The sequence below is a fragment of the Camelus dromedarius genome, chromosome 17 (assembly GCF_036321535.1).
Source record: "Camelus dromedarius isolate mCamDro1 chromosome 17, mCamDro1.pat, whole genome shotgun sequence".
Lineage (NCBI taxonomy): Eukaryota > Metazoa > Chordata > Mammalia > Artiodactyla > Camelidae > Camelus > Camelus dromedarius.
Window position 1 is genome coordinate 36,499,881 of NC_087452.1, and position 19,373 is coordinate 36,519,253.

Below are 19,373 nucleotides of genomic sequence, written 5' to 3' on the forward strand. Positions count from 1 at the left end.
TTTTTGTGGGTGATGCCCCAGATCTCAGCACTCCAGTCCCCTCTTCTCCCTCACACATGCATTTCGTTGGGGCTGCACATGGGGGAAGGGTTATGGTGGCACTAGGTGGAAGCATCATGCCTGTACTGAGGGGAAATGGAGGGCCTGGTATCCCAGTGGTTTGTGCTTTACGTTTTTTTTTTTTTTCTCCTGTTTGGGTCCTGAGTGGTAAATGCCAAGTGCAGTGTCAGCAGGGCGCAGCCAAGAGCATGGTCCTGGCTCTGCAGTTCTGTCCCATCTTAAGAGTGAGAGGCGGGGTTGGAGTGGGTGTAGACCCCAGACACACGGTGTACCTTGGAGGGATCTGTCAGACACCAGGACCTTGCACTGTGGCAGTCAGCAAATGATGGCCCCAACCCCACCGCGTCGCGAGGAATTGTCCCCCCACCGACATCAGGGACATGGTCCCCCAGGGAGCACTTGTGGCAGGAGGGAGCTCCCATAGGGACTGTGGCCTCAGCCACTGTGTGAGCTCTCTTATAGTCTATTTAAAGCTGTATTTATTTTTTAAACTCAGACGGCAAATATCCTATAGCTTGCTTGGGTCCTTAGGTGCCTGTGAAAGTTGTTGGGAACTTTCCTTGACAAGCCCTCTGTATATGTAAAAAGGAGAAATAAAAACCTGGCAGCAAGGTTTGGGAAGTGCTTGGTAAATTCTTCCTTCCCCCATCCCTTTCGCAGAGTAAGACATGAAAGTGCAGGAGATAGAGGTGAGATAGAGGAGAGGCGAGGAGACAAGGTTAGCCTTCAGGAGGGGGCAGTGCTATATTCTTAACTGTGCGCCTAGAGAATGCGGTGTGGAAATTGTTTTGTGGTGGGCGGACAGAACCATCATCTCTTTAGTCTGATCCATGATCACCTCAGCCTCACAGGAGAGACCTTTTTTAGTGGCCAGCTCCCTAGAGGCTTTTACATGTTTGATTTTTGTCTACATTTTTGTGGCAGTAGGCCCTACAGAAGTGACAGATAATAAAGTAATACAGAGAAAGAGTCTCTCAAGCGCAAGGAAGGCGAGAGGCTGTGGCTCACCTAATCTCCTCATCTCCTGGCTGCAGCGCCAAAGATGTTGCCGGTGGATGCAACCGGTGTTCCAGGTTCTTGTCCCGTCCCAGAAAGAATTCAGAGGCAAGACGTAGTGGTTAAAAAAGTAAAGTGAGAATTTATTAAAGGATGGATAGTACACTCTCAAGGGGAGAGGGGGCAGGATGAGGTGAGCGGCTGCCCTGCGTTTCCTTGGCAAGTTACTTACATAGGGTGTAAAAATGAATGGGCAGAACATTCACTGGGGAGGGAAGGGTTTGGGGTTCTATTCCCTGATTATCATCCCAACTCCACCTTCCCAAAGGGAGGAGGGATTTTTGTCCTTATTTAGTTTAGATTGGAAGTGTCATGGGGTCGGTGCATGATGGGTACTTCATCTGCAAGGCTAATTTTATTGAAATGAGGGCTGAATGAGCAAAAGGTTACATTCAGACACTGAAAGTTCCTGCCTTCTCTCACCTTTCTTTGTCAGTCTCCAGGCCACTCATCACCCCAAAAGGTGTGACCCCTTATCGGCCCAAAAGTTCCTGCTTTCCTTTCTCTGCCCAGGGACCCCTGGTGCTTACATGATGTATGGTTTCCTGCCTTTGGCTTGTGCCCCTCCTTCCTGCCCAATTCCTGCCGTTTGTTCTGTGTCCCCCTTTCTCTGCTCATATCTGGCTATCTGCCTGCTCTTACAACTTTAAATTTTCACGATGACCTATGATTCTATTTGACTAAATGTTTTAAAAACGTTCATACTTATACAAACTTGCTGTCAAATTCTAATTAAAGTTCTTTTAACTTCCAGCTGACTCTGGGATTCTTGAGAGAGCCCCTGAGACATCTCAAGAGAAAAATACTAAACTAAGTAGTGTTGGTTGGCATGTTGAATTGCACAGGAAGCATTGTCAAATGAGTGATAAGCTGCCTCAGATGCTATATTCTAGAAATTATATAAAGCTTTTGACATTTAGATACATCCTAGTCTAATGCTGGCAGTCATAATTCTAGTTATCTTAAAATGTATGTCACAGCAACTTGAAATTTCTACATTGTAATCTGATCTTTAACCTTGCCTTTTTTAGTCTTTTGTCATAGCTTAGCTGGTGCTTTGCAAGACTGCCGAATCTTCAAGAAGATTCATAGAGAGGACTTTCTGACAAGCACAGGCTTCTTCTAAATCACACTGCTGAATGGGGTAAGATATCTAAAGTCTAATGAAAATTCTGATTTTATAAAACTGTCAGTAAAAGGGATTGATTGCATAGGATTGAGTGACCTGATGAAATGATTATGATTTTTTGGTGTTGTCAGAAAGATTACTGGCTTTCCATCTATTTTCTAATGGAACTGTCTACCAGATGTTTGTCTCCTTATCAATATTGCCCCCAATGTTTAGGATAGAAAGAGAATTTCCTAATGGAGTTGTCACAGAGTGTAACTACTCATGATGTGTAACAATGTCATGAGGTAAAACAATGTTAGCTTTAAGTCCTGCTAAGAGCACATGTAAGATGCCTGTGTAACAATTGGGTGTAAGTGATAAGATGTATGGCCGGTAAAGTGTTTCCCCATTAACGTACCTCTGAGCCTGTTCTTGATGTCTGGTTAGTTTTCCCCAACGTGGATAACTAGGCAAATACAAAGGAGGCCTATGAAGAGAAATATGTATAACCGAATCACTATGCTGTGTATCAGAAATTAACACAACATTGTAAATTGACTATACTTTAATTTAAAAAATTAATAAAGGAGGTCTAGCACTGAGGGACATGATCTAAACCTGGGGCAGGAGCTATCCCCACAGCCTCAACAGACAGATACTTTGATCATCAATGTTTTCTGTTGAAAGATTTGTAATCAGAAGAGGGAATGATGGAGAAACCTGCACAAATTGAGGTATTGTTGCTGAAAGATCGGCCCCCGTCCCTGACAAGCCAAATAACTCAGAGACAAGGACTTGGAGCTTAGAAGAAAAGAGGCAGCTTTATTGCTTTGCTGGGCAAAGGGGACTCACAGCTGGCTGGTGCCTTCAAAACTGTGAACCCACCTTGGGGGTGGGGTGTGAGTGGTTATATAGCCATGGCTCAAACAGTAAAGCATCGAAAACAAGCAGCAGAATCATTTTCTCATCAGAAGACAGAATGGCATCATGATCCCTCCAGGTGACCAGTTAGCAGATAGGTCACTTTATCTCGTAAGCACTGAAAGTGTGGTCTCCTTGGTAATTCAGGCTATTTTGTAAGGTTATAGTCCTGTGACCTCTCCTTGGAGAAGGACCCAGAGACCAAGCTTGATTATTACTTTCAGTGACTGGAATAAGGTAGAAACAGCAAGATCAATAGCTTTAGTTTTCACAACGGGCCTGGAACTGTGAGTAGCAACCGGTCAACTGACCATTTTAAGGGCAAGCATAAGAATAAGCAATCTGTTAGCCTAAGTGCGGCCATTTTATTAATCCTTCAGAATCCCCACTGTCCATTTCTCTCATTCCATTTCTAAGGAAATAGGGAGATGGGCATCGTGTTCATATGGCTGCTTCCTGCGGAATGGGGGCATTGTTTCAGGGGCCTTGAAATAGAATGAGCGAAGCTGATCTTGCCATGTGGCTGGGGGTTCAGAAAGAGCCTTGGCTGCTTGTTTCCCACACATTAGACGATGGAAAACAGTCTAAATATTAGATATATACCAACTCCTGTTAACAGAAGTGATAACAGAAACTGTAGAATTCCCATAAGTATAGATTTGAGACCCTGGGGTATCCATGAAGAGGCCAGAAAGCCAGGTGTAACTTGGTTGGGTTGTAACTTTTCACGCATATGCATCTGAATCCCCTACATTTTGTATTTGTTGTTTTATGTCCTCCAGGGCAGTTGCGATGTTCCTGGATTCATCTGGTAGGAAAGTACAACAGGCAGTACGAATCCAGAAACTCAGCAACTACAAGAGGAGAACTTAAATCCATAAGGTTGTAGCTACAAGCTGCCAGCAGGCGCTGCTTTGAGAACAGCTGGTGGCATTCTAATTTTGACACCGCTCAGAAAACTCAAGTTCGCAGCAATACAGAAACTTGTCTGAAATCACATCTCTATTGGTTACCTAATTTTACCTTGGATGTCTGAACTACAGACATCCATTTTGATTTTCAAATGCATTTTTCACCTTAATGGCCAAAGCAGATGTTACCATTAATGATTTTAGTGCTTTTCTAGAGAATGAGGAGATGCAAGAATTGGGGCTCATAAAAATCTTCTCCTGAAAATATCTAACTATCTGAAGGCCTGTTCAGCCAGTTTTCCCAGAGCACAGAGCGCCTCATTCCTGACCTCCACCCTGAGCTCCTTTCAGGGAGTGTCGGAGGTCAGCGGCTGCAGCAGCTCGTGATTTAATCCAAGCAGGGGTAGATGGCAAGTGCCAACGTGATCCAATCCTTGTGGAGGCAGATGGCGAGCGCCCCCATGATCATAAATTTGACCATGGCTTGGCATGGCCATGGTCATGGTGCTAGGAATTCCCAGGTCAGGCGAGGATTTTGTCGATAGGCCACTTGGTGTGCTGTTATGGGACTAGGCCTTGTTAACAGTAGCAAAAAGTCTCTGGGCCCCCTGTCTTACTAGCTTGTTACGATCCAAGAGAATATTCCCTCTTGTTGCTTCTTCCCAAGTCTAGAGTCACACTATTACAATCATTGGTCCCATACAGAAGTATATATCTGACCTACTGTTTTAAGTTACCTAGTCATTATTTTATCAGAGGCTCAGTCACTATTTGGTAATGCAAGAAACAACAGTTCTGTAAAACAGGCAAAATACAAATAATATCGTTAGCAGTATTAGTAAGGTCACAGGTAAGAATTTAAGCCAAGAACTTCATCAGGGACAGCTCATTGTATCCCCAGGTCATCTCACTTAGTGTGTTCTTCACCAATCCTTATCTTTAAGGAAAATGTTACACAGGCATTGTTCATAAGCAAAGATATGAGCAATTATCACAGTAATTGGCCTAGGGGCCTGGTCCGGTGTCTTGGGTCAGCTGTCTACCTCGGATGTCGTCGTCTTCTCATCCTGGTCTGGTAGCTGCTTCTCCATTTGAGCATTGTTTTAAGGTGAGCAGTTCTCTCTATAGATCAGTCCTGAGCAGGGGCTCTTTCTAACTGGAAATTAATCCAAAAGTCAATTTCTTTAACTTTCACTGTGTGTGGTCTAGTTAAGGGTACCTGATAAAGGGTCCTTCCATTCAAGCTGAAGATAGTCCTTTAAATCATGTCTGTTCCAGTGGGTATAATCCCCTGGTTGCAGGTGATGGGGCATCGGATCTTCATCCAAGGATAGATTACAGAGCTTCAGAAACAAACCTAGAGTGTCCTTTTAATAATTCAATTAAACTTTGCAGCAGCATAACATAACAGCAAGCAATGATCTGGGAAGTGAGTCTTAGTAAATATAGACCTCAATTAACAAAACTAGAATTTAATATCCACTAAAATATAATCTTTTTCTTTCTAAAGTTACCCTCATTTTTATCGAATATAGCCAAATCAAGATTAATTTGTCCACAAATTAAGTCTGATTATTTGATCATATAGACTCTTTTAAATTGGCTGTGTTGGAACTTTTAATATGGAGTCTCAGGCTAGAATTTTAATAAAGTTTCCTAAGGCCAGGAAAGCCACGTCAAGGGCTTGTCATAGATTTTGCTTTACAGACTTAGGTGAATTCTTTTGTCTTCAAGTTCCTCAAAATACCTTGAGATTCCTAAACCTGTCTGAAGGTAATTTTCCTAATTTATCTGATAAAGCCACTGGGAACCTAAAAATTTCCAGTCTCTGGAGGGATCAGATAGAAAAGATAACTGTTTTAATTCTACTTACAAAGGTATAGTTTACCAAACTGCTGTAAGTCATAATTAGCTTGAGAAGAAGGACTTCTTTATATGTGGAGAACATAGATTAAAAGCCAGTAATATTTCAGACAAAACCAAAAATTATAACCATATTCATCAGTTTACCCAGTCCCATGTAACTAATCCTTTCTTTTTGTTAACAGTTTTATGAAATCAGTTTTCACCAGACTTTTAAAATTTCTTACCCAGTTTAGTTCAGTTCTATAGTTTGAAGTTTATCAGAAACCAGTAAATCTCCTTGAAGAGAAAGCATTTTGCAAAAGCATCAGAATAAAACAGTAACTGTCTATAAATGACAAAAAAGCTTAAAAGCATGGTTAAACACTTAGTTACATTGTAATTGATAAAGAAACCTGGTTACAATAACTGTAATTATGACTGGTAACATTTCAGACATACCAGATTTTTAGGGATTCCATGTAATTTCTAGAATATCTATATTAGTAATTTTTTTATGCAATATAACCTAGAAAGATTTATTATTCATTTGACAATACTTCCCATGTCATTTAATGTACTAAATGAAACTTACTAGTTTAAAATCTCCCTTTGGGATGTTTCAGGATGTTTCAGAAGCATCCCAGATTTAGCTGAAGGTCAAAAGAATTCTGATTAAAATTTGATATTTGGGAAGCTTGTTTAAAAGTTTCAGAATACTTTGTCAGATAAAAGTACAGGTCACTGTGAAAAAGTACTTGTTCACTAACAATAAAAATATTTCAAGGGTAAATACAGGACGGATCACTTAAGGGGTAAAAGAAACTTTACAATCTGTTACTAAAAGCAGATAAACATTTTAAGATAACTTTGTTCTCTCAACAGAGAGAAAGAGAACCAAATCTAGTCATCTTGTACCAGCATACTTCTAAGATTTATTTAATCAACTAAATTTATTTTAAACTCAGCCAATCCCGACCATGTACAAAACTCTTTTTTCTCAGGGTTCCTCTTTCACACACCTTCTACAACTTTCTGTATCCATATTATTTTTGTCCCTTATTTTCTTTTTCATTCAGAAGCAACTAGCCTTAGGACAAAGTCACTCTTTTTTCATTAACAAAATATAATTCCCTTCTTTATACCTTTCTTTTCACTGAAAACATTCATCTTACTTTCCTAGCATATTGAGATGTTTCCCTTAGTAGTAGAGAATATTTCAGGGTGGCACCAAACATTTATTAATATTTCTAAATATCTTTAGTTTCTCTGTAAGAGAAAGTCAATGTTCAGCAACTAATGTTTTCGTATCTTATTTTATCTGAAAATGACCTAGCTATTTAATAAGCTTCCATCATTTAACTTAATTAGCAAAACTCTAAAATTTTAAGTTACCAAATATCTGGGGAGTTCATTTCAGTAGACATTCCTGAAATAATCATTCCTAAAAAGTTTACCTAAAAGCTCTTTCTCATTTACATTTAAGTTACTTACAAGAATATTATTCCAAGTTGTTTTTCTTGCTGACAAATTTGTAACAGATACGACAATGTCTTATTGGACTTCTGTTAAACCTAAGTACAATAGAAGTTTTATGCTTAACATGAATGAATCTTGAGATATGTCTATATTAATTAAACCAATAGGCTTAAGCTAGCTTCAAATACCAGGTATCAATTCAGTACTGATTTTTTTTTTTTTTTTTTTTTTAAGATCACATGAACCTGATTTTCATTCTGGCAAGTTTGTTTGTTTTAATGTATTTCTGAGTATTTATATAAGCCTTTACTTTCCTTTAAACCAATTAAATAGAGCTCTTTTACAAATTAACTTTGGCAATGCCATATATCTACAACACACATATAGGTACATACAAACACATGAACACAGAGACCTCATAGCTCCCATTTCAAAATTTTAGCCATGAATCAGGTACAACAATGTAAGACTCATTGGTTAAAAGAGGCTGGATTCAAATTGGGTTTCTGGCAGATGGAACAAATCAAAGTTGCCTGTCTACATAGCTAAACATTTTTACTAACTTTTATGGAAGACATTTAAGATTTCTATTTGTTTCTGAATTACTCCCTTTCTCAAAATTTGCATCCCAGGGGTCATAATAGCAGTTGAGTCACTGGTACTGAGACGGAAGTTTAGAAGTTAGAAAGTCCATTAGTTGAGACTGAACTGTCAGTTGTACCTAAGGGTCTTGGGTGGCAATTGTATGGGGGTCTTTAAAATGGCTAAGAGCTCCGGGCCCTGTCAGTCATGACCTTCCTCATCATGGGATTTCATAAAGGCTTGTATATATGGCATTTCTTCCCATTTACAGTTTCTCTGGCAAAACAGTTCTAACTGGAGAATGGTTTAGTAATTTAACAACCCATTTTCAGGCTAGTGTTCCCCAGAGCCCAAAGTGTACACTCCTCAAGCAATGTTACAGTAAAATGCCATCTTTTTCTTAGTCATGGGTGGATAATTAGACCAGTCATTCAAAATCTTACCCAATGGGCTATTAGATGGAACAGATGGCGCAGCCCCATGGCAACTTATTTTAAATACAAAATACAAATGCAAATGCAAATGCAAATTTCAGATTGCAGTACCAGGCCTTTGTCGGTAAATGGAAGCACAAACTTACAAACGACAGGCTAAATTAAATTCAAATTCCAAACTACAAATACTTTTGCTTCCAAGTCCTCTCAGCCCGAGATCTCTGTTACAAATGGGTACCCGTTTCAAATACAAATGAGAGTTCCCCTCCTGTCTAATTAGAGAACTCTCAAGGTGAGATCAAGGGGCCTTGGTCATTACTGGGAACTTACCTTAGGCCTGACGATCAGATGAGACACTTCAGAAGAAACAGAACCATCTTTTCTTCCTCCAAGGAGTTAGTTCGGGTGACTGCGGTCCACTGACCGGTGGAAGGGCAAGGGATGAAAGGATCCCCAGAGCAAAAGAGCCCCTGGCAGCCGCTGGGCTCCGTTCTCTGCTGTTCCTCCTGTCAGCCCGGAGGGGCAGTCGTTTCAGCCTTGTTGGCCTGGCAGCGGGGTGGGACCTGAAGCCCCTCTTAGAAAAGAGGGTGGTTCATCCCTCGCTGGGCACCATGAATTTGCTGCCAAAAGATCGCCCCTGTCTCTGATGAGCCAAATATCTCAGAGACAAAGTCTTGGAGCTTAGAAGAAAAGAGGCAGTGTTACTGCTTTGCTGGGCAAAGGGGACTCACAACAGTGAGTGAACCCACCTTGGGGACGGGGTGGGGTGGTTATATAGTCATGGCTCAAACAAAGCATTGAAAACAAGCAGCAGAATCATTTTCTCATCAGAAGACAGAATGGCGTCATGATCCCTCCAGGCGACCAGTTGGCGGATAGGTCACTTTATCTCGTAAGCACTGAAAGTGTGGTCTCCTTGGTAATTCAGGCTATTTTGTAAGGTTATAGTCCTGTGACCTTCTCCTTGGAGAAGGACCCAGAGACCAAGCTTGATTCTTACTTTCAGTGACTGGAATAAAGTAGAAACAGCAAGATCAATAGCTTTAGTTTTAACAACGGGCCTGGAACTGTGAGTAGCAACCGGTCAATTGACCATTTTAAGGGCAAGCATAAGAATAAGCAATCTGTTAGCCTAAGTGCGGCCATTTTATTAATCCTCCTTCAGTATGGGTAAGCTATTCTGGCTTATACATGGTTTAACTTAAATTTTACTGACCAAAGCAGCCTGTCCTATGGCCTTTTGGAAACGCATTCTGCATCTGCTTTGGCCTTGAGGGGAGTGCATTTGGAAGTCAAAATGGAGACGCTGTGGTTCAGACTTCCAAGGTAAAACTAGGTGGCCATTGTGGATGTGATTTCAGACACATTCCTATATTGATGAGCTCTGATTTTTCTGGGCTGTGTCATACTCAGGACGCCACCAGCCATTCTGAAAGCAGTGTCCTTTGGCAGATGGCAGCTGCAAACTTAGGACTTCAAGGTCTCCTCTGGTAACTATTAAATTCTTAGACAATAAAATTACCTTAGATCAGATGTTAGCAGAAAAAGACATGTGTAGTGGCCAGTAACTCCTGTTATATATATGTTGATACCACATCAGAAGTTAAAACCTCAGATAAAACTAGACAGCTGGCTCTTTGGCCATCAGTGCCCCCAGAGTGCCAGGTCCAGACTGACTGTCAGGCTTATTCTCCTGAACTCAGGGAATGAGAGCTGCTTTGTCTGTTCAAGTTCCAGTTGTCACTCCTCAGCTACTAATTGGGTCTGTTGGCGCCAAAAGGGTGGGTTAAGGGACTGAGATCTTAATCACACAAGACTCATATCCAAAACTTGAAACTTGGGAATATTTCCAACTCATTGTCCGTTCCCCAGATTGAGACTGGACTGCGCCCCACTTGAGCAGGAAGTAGTCAGAGTAGTTGTCGCCCTGTTCCCTGAAAGATGTGGGAAGGACGAAACAGGATTGGAGACTGAAACTGAGTTCCCTGCCAAGTTTATGATTAACCTCTCTATCCAAAATATTACTCCCTTTCCTGCTAATACATGTTCTCATAATTGAGACATATCAAAGTAAAGGGGGGAACTGTAACCGAACAGGACCCTGTGGGGCCTTCCTGGGACAGACCCCTCCCCCATGTCCTCTGAAGTAGCCAGGTAATATCACATGCATGTTTCCCGAGTTTTTCAGATGCTAAAAACCACCACCAGAAATTAACTACTTAATCTTCATGGGCATGGAGCCCCAGGACCTTCTGGTGCCTAAGGATTGATCACCACCAGCCAGTCTGAGACTTGTGCACAGCTGATCGCGTGCCCTCGGACGCCCCTCCCTCAGCCTTGCCTGTCAAAGGACTCGGCTGAGACCCTCTGGGGAGTTAGGAGGGATTTAGGGAACACAAGCCTCACGTTCTCCTCGCTCGGCCCTGCCTGCAGTAAACCTCTTTCTGCCCCAAATGCTGATGTTTCAGTGTTGGCCTCACAGTGCATTGCGCACACAGACTTATGTTTGGTAACAACTTGTGGACTGAATTTTGAAGAATGAACTAGTTATTGGAATTGTTGGAAGGTCCCTCTAGGCAGAGGGAACAGCAGTGCAAAGGCCCTGAGAGGAGAAAGAGCAGAAAGGATACCTGTGGTTGGACTGGACAGGAGGGTGGTCAGAGGTGAGCTTGGAGCAGTGGGCAGGGGTCAGATCACATGAGGCCTCACAGGCTACGGCAAGGAGACTGGATTTTCTTCAAAGAGCAACACAATCCACTGAGGGTTTAATGTGGGGCCCCGGGTGGTCTGGTTTACACTCTACAGGTCACTGGTAGCTGTGGAGAATGGATTGGAGAAGGTTGTAGATGAGACGTTGGGAAATCAGTCCAGGAGCTACCTGAGTCAGTCCATGGGAGTGAAGGTTGTAGCATGGACTTGGAAACAGGCAAGGAGAGGAATGTGTGAGTTTGAGTTACTCCTGTGGGGAGAGGTAAGACTTGCTTATGCGATGGATGCATAGTTGAGGGAAGGAGAGGGAGGAAGTCCTTGACTCACTGAGTGGGTGGGTGCTGGTGGCATTTTTTGAGGCGGGGAAAACTGGGCGTGGTACTAGTCTGCGGAGTGTAAGTCAAGAGCTCTGTTTGACGGTATTGAGTGTGAGATGCCTGTGAAGTGACTGGGAGTATCTGGCAGGCAGTTAAACAGTAGAATCTGGAGCCTTGGGAAAGGTCCAGTCTAGAGATACATACTTGGGAGTCACAGCATAAAGGTGCTATTTACAACCACAGGTCTAAGTCACATCACCCAGGGTGAGTGTGTCCATGAAGAGGGCTCACTCAGGACCAGAGCCGACAAGAAATCCAACATGGGTTCCTTTTTAACCTTCTCATTGAGAGAGTGGGTCTGTGTCCCCTTCCCCTGAAGAATATGGCAGAAAGGACTCCATTTGACAGAAGCTAGATCATAAAAGGCCGTGGAAGCTCCCACCTGGTTTGCTGGAACACTCACTCAGGCAGCCCTGAGCCACCAGCAAGGTATGAAGTCCTACCCTGAGGCTGCTGCACTGCAGAGCCGCACGGAGGTGCTCCAGCGCACAGAACCAGCCACGTCCACATTCTAGCCATCCTTGTGCAGGACCAGGCAGACCAGCCCCTCTGTCAGCTGAGGACCACGAATGACCTCCATCAGTGCCACTTAGAACAGAAGAATCACCCAGCTGAGCCAGGCCCAATTCTTAACTGACAACAGTGTAAGATTACTTCCCAGAAATCAGCAGAGCAGGGATAAAGCAGAAAAGAGAGGGAAATACAGCTGCGAGTAAAGCTGGACAGGCCCCAGGAGAATGTGTGCTCCCAGAAGCTCAGAGAGGACATCTTAAGTCCTCCCAACATGACTTACAACCTGTACTTTCTACTTCTCCTAACGTGAGAGTTTGTGTTTAAACCCAACTCTTACCAGGAGCTTGATTTAGGACATGAAATGTGACATGATACTGTAATGGCTAGTGCTTTAGCTTCGTACAGTTAGAAAAATAAGCAATAGGAAATCATCATAGAAAATGGTGAAAGGAGAAAGACGAGTGCCTGGGCCTTTTGGCTAAAATGAACAAAAATGAAAAACAAGGTCACTTGGAATAATCTGTAAGGGAAGTGCTAAGAACAAACGGGCCAACTAACCAGTTCACCTGGGACCAGGGCACTCATCATAATAATTAAGCATGTCACAACTCCTTAATGCCTGTCCCCAGCCCCCACAGTGGAATTGCATTCATGGAGCCTCTGCGTGAGGTCCGTCTAGCACAGGACGAGAACTGGGCATCAAGGAAGAGCTCCCACCTGTAGGCTTACCTGGGTTTCTCAGCAGGGGTGTGTGTGGGTGTGGGCAGGATCGTAGGGAATTTTCATATAAATGAGATCAAAGAACTTACAAGGGGGAGGGTATAGCTCAAGTGGTAGAGCATATGCTTAGCCTGTACCAATGCTGTACTGAGGTCCTGGGTTCAATCCTCAGCACCTCCTCTAAAAATAAATGAATAAACCTAATTACCTCCCCTCCCCCTCAAAAGAAAACCACAAAGGACTTACGGTTAAGAGACCATCAAGTTCAACACTCAACTGAGGTCCAAATATAAAAGAGAGCCCATATTTTTCAACTCCAAGGCCGGAGTGCTCACCCATATGCGAGCCTTACCCAGAATGAGTTCCATAGAATGTTCCTATGAGATGCTCTGTGAGTAAAAATTTCTTTAGACCACAAAGTCTGGGGACTGCTGAGTTTCAGACACCCCCTCTAGGAGAGTCAAACCTCTGACTAGCCTTGGAGTTAACACAACTCTTTGACTGTTCAATCCAATGTTTCCAAATACTTCTTACCAAGGATCCCTATTGTCAATAAACAGCTGGGAGCACGCAGGAGGACTCGTGTCACTCCAAAACACTCAGGAAAATGCTTTGCTTAACAGACCGAGGAGCTGGGGGCCCAGCGCTTAGCACAAAGCCGGGCTGCCCTGCAAGATGTGGCTGCGTGAGGAAGAATTCTCAGCAGTGAAAACACCCAGGCCAACAGGACAGAACTGAAAGCCAGAAACACCCACGGTGGAGGAGAGCTTGGTGTGTGACCGCAGCAGCGCTGCACAGCGGGAGGGAGGGGGTCAGGAAAGCTCTCTGCTGCCTTTTCCCATTAACCATTGGGCAAAAGCAAGCCTGGAGCCTGGGTCAGATGACAGCATACAGTCCCTCCTCAGCGGGGTGCGTTTTCCTCCTCCATCACTTCAAGTTTGGCCATGTGACTTTTTAAAATTAAATTTTTAGTATAGTTGATTTACTATATGATGTACTCCATTCTGGAGCACAGCATAGTGATTCAGTTACACTTAGATATACTTTTTCATATTCATTTTCATTATAGGTCATTACAAGATATGAATATAGTTTCCTGTGCTGTACAGTAGGACCTTGTTTATTTTATATATGGTAGTTGGCATCTGCAAATCCCGAATTCCCAATTTATCCCACTCCCCTTTGCCCCTTGGTAACCATAATTGTTTTCTATGTTTATGACTCTGTTTCTGTTTTGTGAGTAAGTGCACTTGTGTCATTTTTTTTTTAGATTCCACATTTAAGTGATACCTGATATTTGTCTATCTTTGACTTACTTCACTTAGAATAATGAACTCTAGGTCCATTCATGTTGCTACAAATGACAGTATTTCATTCTTTTTTATGGCTGAGTAGTAGTCGTGTGTGTGTGTGTGTGTGTATATCTCACAGCTTTATCCAGTCATCTGTTGATGGACATTTCAGTTTCTTCCACTCTTGGCTATTGTAAACAGTGCTGCTATGAACACTGAGGTGCAGATATCTTTATGAATTGGAGTTTCCTCTGGATATATGCTGGAGCACCTGGGAAGTCTATTTTTAGTTTTGTGTGTGTATACATATATGTATATATGTGTGTGTATATATATACACACACACACATATACATACACACTTTTTATTGAACTGTAGTCAGTTTACAGTATGTAAATTTCTGGTGTACAGCATAAGGCTTCAGTCACACGTGAATATACAAATATTTGTTTTCATATTCTTTTTCACCATAAGTTACAAGATAATATAGTTCCCTGTGCTATACAGTATCAAATTATTATTTAACTATTTTATATATATATTAGTTACTACCTGGAAATCTCTAACTCTCAATTTATCCCTTCCTAGCTCCTCCCTCCCCTGGAAACCAAGTTTGCTTTATATGTTTGGGAAACTGTTCTCATTTGGTGAATAGGGTCATTGGCGTCATTAATTGGGTCCTTCATATAAGTGATACCATATGATATTTTCCTTTCTCTTTGTGGCTTCCTTTGTTTAGTATGACAGTCTCCATGTCCATCCATGTTGCTGCAAATGGCAGTGTTTTATTCTTCTGTTACGGCTGAGGAGTATGTCATTGTATACGTGTATGCGTATGTGTGTGTCTGTGTATAAATGTTTCACATCTTCTTTATCCAGTCATCTGTTGATGGACATTTAGGTTGCTTCCATGTCTTGGCTCTTATAAATAGTGCTGCTATGAACATCGGGGGTTGGGGTGGGGGACAGATATCCTTTCAAGCTAGAGTTTCCTCTGGATATACACCCAGGAGTGAAATTGGCTGGATCCCATGGTAAGTCTATTTCTAGATTTTTAAGGAACCTCCATACAGGTTTCTATAGTGGCTGCACCCAATTACATTCCCATCAACAGTGCAGGAGGGTTCCCTTTTCTGCACACCCTCTCCAGCAGTTATCGTTTGTGGACTTTTTAGTGATGAACAGTCTGAGCAGTGTGAGGTTGCACTTCTCTACTAATTAGCGATACTGAGCAAGTTTTCGTGTACCTATTGGCCATCTGTGTGTCTCCACTGGAGAAATATCAGAGTGATAGTGGCTTCATAGAATGAGTTTGGGAGTGCTCCCTCCTCTTCAGTCTTTTAGAAGAGTTTGAGAGGGATCAGTATGAATTCTTCCTTACATGTTTGGTAGAATTTCTCAGTGAAGACATCTGGTCCTGAACTTTTTTTTTTCCTCGCAGGCAGGGAGTTTTTGTTTTGCTTTGTTTTGTTTGTCATTACAGACTCTGTTTCACTTCTAGTGATCGGTCTGTTCAAAGGAATCTATTTCTTCTTGATTCAGTTTTTGTGGACTGAATGTTTCTAGAAACCTGTCCATTTCTTCTAGGTTGTCCAATTTGTTGGCATGTAATTGTTCACAGTATTTTATCAGAGGTTTGTTTCTTCTTCTGTGGTATCGGTTGTTAATTTTCCCTCTTTCATTTTTTTGTTTCAATTCTTTCCTCAAATACGTTTTCAACTCACTTTTCTCTCTTCTCCTCCTGGGATCCTATTATGCATAGATTAGCATGCCATAGGCCTCTCGTATTGCTTTCATTTTTAACATTTTTAACATTTTTCTGTCTGCTGTCTTGCTCGGGTCATTTCCATTCTTCTAGCTTCCAGACTACTTATTTGTTCTTCTGCATTGTTTAGAGGCTATTTATTGCCTTTAGTTTGGCTTTCATCTCAGCAAATGAGTTTTCTGATTTAAATTGGCTTTCTTTTTTAGAGTTTCTAGTTCCTTTTTACAGTAATCTGCCCTTCTATCAATAGGCTTTCTTCATTCCTTCAGTATTTTTATTTTTTAAAATCCAAGTATAGTCAGTTTACCATGTTGTGTTAATTTCTGGTGTACAGCATAGGGACTCAGTTATACATATATATTTCTATATATATATCTTTTCATATTCTTTTTCACAAGAGGCTATTTTTGCATATGGCTCCTTGTGCTATACAGTAGAACCTCCTTTTTAATCCATTTTATAGTAGTCACTATCTGCATATCACGAATTCCCAATTTATCCCTCCATTTCCTCTTCTTTTCCCCCTGGTAGTCTTAAGTTTGTTTTCTATGTCTCTATTTCTGTTTTTGTTTTGTAAATAAGTTCATTGGTATTATTTTTTAGATTCTACACGTAAGTGATATGTGACAATTTTCTCTTTATGGCTCCCTTCACTTAGTCTGACAATCTCCAGGTCCATACCTGTTGCTCAAAATGGCAGTATTTTAGTCTTACTTTTAGGCTGTATAATAATCCATTGTGTGTATATATATATATATATATATATATATATATATATATATATATATGTGTGTGTGGGTGTGTACGTACGTACACACACAACACACACACACACCCCACCTACCTCACATCTTTATCCAGTCCTCTGCCAGTGGACATTTAGGTTGTGTCCATGCTGTGCTATGAACATGGGGTGGGGAAGGAGGTATATTTTCAAAGTAGATTTCCCAAGAGTAGGACTGCTGGGTCACAAGGCAAGTCTATTTTTAGGTTTTTCAGGAACCTCCACAGTGTTTTCCATAGTAGCTGCCGAAACCACCCTCCCACCAGCAGTGTAGGACGGTTCCTTTCACTGCACCGTCTCCAGTATTACCGTTCGTGGACTTTTTAATGGTGAACAGTCTGAGCGGTGTGAAGTGATACCTCGTAGTTTCGGTTCGCATTTCTCTGATAATTACTATAGTACGTCCTGAGTTCGGCGTCTGGTTGCCTGTGGAGGTCCTTCATTGTTCTTTCAGGAGACTTGTCTTTTCACCGACTGTTTTTCCCCTGCTTCTTCATTTTACTTATCTCTGTGTGACTCTATAGATTGAGGAGTGAGTCACCTACTGGCATCTTGAAGGGCTGTTTTCAACTGGGAGCATCCGTGTGTGCCTTGCATGCATCTAATATTTTTGTTGTGGGGGCTGTTTTTAGCATGTACAGCTGCCACATCTTTCCTATATGTGTGTCAGCTGTTATCTCCTCGACAGGGGTTGTGATTGGTGTTGTGGTGACAGATCCTGCACTGGATCGTGCGTAGGACCTCCTCTTTGCTCTCTGGTTGTCACAGCCCTCTTGGGGGCTGTCTGCTCCCCAGTTGTTGGAGTACAGGCCCACAGCTCCATTTCTGAGCTGCTGTGTGAGGCACGACTGGAGCACTTCTGCTGGGACAGGAGCCACTGGGTATTCCTCTGCAGGAGCTGCCCCTTGTCCCCTAGCATGCAGGCTCACACAGCACATTGGCATTGGTCCTGCTCTCAGCCCTGCCGCAGCTGTGGGAACGCAGGCCGCCTGCGCTGGTGCCCCGCCCCGTGCACTGCACTCACACTCACACTCCAGGTGCTTCCACTGAAGTCAGGCCCTGGGCCCTGCTGTGGGTGCACATAGTCGTGCAGCTGGAGCCGCTGTGGATGTGCAGGGTCAGCCCAGAGCCCAGTCCTGCCTCCATCTGCTCAGCTGGTGTTGGTGCTGGACCTGCCCTCGCCGTACACCCGGGTTCTGCTCAGGTGTCCTGGACGCGCTGAGCTTACAAAGGCACCAGTGGTGTAAGTCTGCAGGTGCTGCCTTGGACAGGGCTCAGATTTCACCCCAGCTCCCAGTCACGCCACCCCTCGGAGGGAACTCAGATTTCAGCCCGGCCTCTACCTGGGGGCAGCCGACCAGCACTTGCAGCCCTGCTGTGAGCAAGCTAAGGAGACTGCTGTGGCAGGTCCTGGCCCTGAGTTCGCGAGCACGTGTTAACAATGGGGCTTTTCTGGTGCACCCGGGCTCCTCTGCACACTCCTAGTTTCAGCCCACACCACACTGCAGCCTCTTGCGGCTGTCTCCACACAGCAGACCCCAGTCCTCTCCCCAGATCTGTCCTCTGAGGTCCTTGCTTCAGCTCCCAACCCCCACACGCACCGGTGGGCTCGGGCCTTGAGCTGGGGCTGCACAGATCCTGTGCTGGTTTCTGTTCTGCCTGTGGCAAAGTGGCTGCTTCACTCTTCTCTGAGCCTCTGAAGCGCCCTTTCTGTCCTGGCTGATGTCCCCGCCAGTGAAGAGGTTTTCCAGGGTGAAGGAACTTTTCCTCTTTCCCAGCTCCTTCCAGGTCCTGTCCTGGTCCCCACCTGGTGACGTGATTTTTCCTGTAGCTTGATTGAGATCTGCCAGAGTTCAGCAGGTATTCTGTGAGAATCGTTCCACATGTAGGTATATTTTTGATGTATTTATGGGCGAGGGTGAGCTCCCCGTCCTTCTATTCTGCCATCTTGAAGCCCCTCCCATGTGATTTGTCTTGACCAGTGAAATGTGAACAGAATCGACTGTCACCTTCAAGCTGAAACTTTTTCCTTTTATTTCTGCCAGGACAACTGGTAATGTTCCAAAGTGCCGATGCTCACCACTCCGGCTCCCAGGATGCAGGTGTCAGGTACAGAGCTGCAGCCGACCCTTCAAGGAAATAGAGTGAGTGAGAAACAAACCTTTTTTTTTTTAAACCATTGAGATTTGGGGATCATTTGTTACTGCAGCATAATCTGATCAATCTAGATTGACAAAGAACTTTTTCTTACTCCATAGGAGGGAAAAAAGACCTAAAAGTGAAAAAGCAAACTTATGTGAAAAATACGTCTTTCAGGTGCAAACAGTGCTGGGAAATGTTCAGTAAATTCACCACCACTGAAATTATATATTTCTTTCATAAAAAGTCACCACAAGAAACTTAAAAGACAAGCCACGGACTAGAGGGAGATGTATGTAGTACACATAACCAACCAAGAATTATTCTCCACAGAGTATAGCTAACTACTGGAAACGGCAGACGACCTCAACACGCACAGCATGGAAACGCCTCACTCCCCCGGCACTAGCTCCGAATCACGCCTTTGGGTTTTTCTCTCTTTAGAGGTTGTGGGAACAGATTTCTAAAATGGCCCCCCAGAAACCCCCACTTCTGGCATTCATGCCCCCATACCATCCTCTCCTCCTGAGCTGGACCTAGTGACTTGCATCTAATGCACAGAATGTGGCAAAAGCGATGGGATGACACTTCCAAGATGAGGTTATGAGAGACTGTGACTGACATATCCTGCTGGCTTTGCTGGACCAAGCTGCCATGTCGGAGTGGCCCAGGTGGCG

General features: G+C 43.2%; 1 long non-coding RNA gene across 2 annotated transcripts in view; it reads left to right on the plus strand.

The window, feature by feature from the left end:
* Nucleotides 1–19,373, plus strand: part of LOC135323354 (uncharacterized) — a 30,136-nt gene that overhangs the window by 9,329 nt on the left and 1,434 nt on the right. The window contains exons 2-3 of one of the 2 annotated variants that reach the window (XR_010384873.1): nucleotides 2,148–2,260; nucleotides 18,603–18,701. This is a non-coding gene — a long non-coding RNA (uncharacterized LOC135323354). The remainder of the gene's footprint in view (nucleotides 1–2,147; nucleotides 2,261–18,602; nucleotides 18,702–19,373) is intronic. The other variant, XR_010384874.1, reaches the window with a different exon arrangement.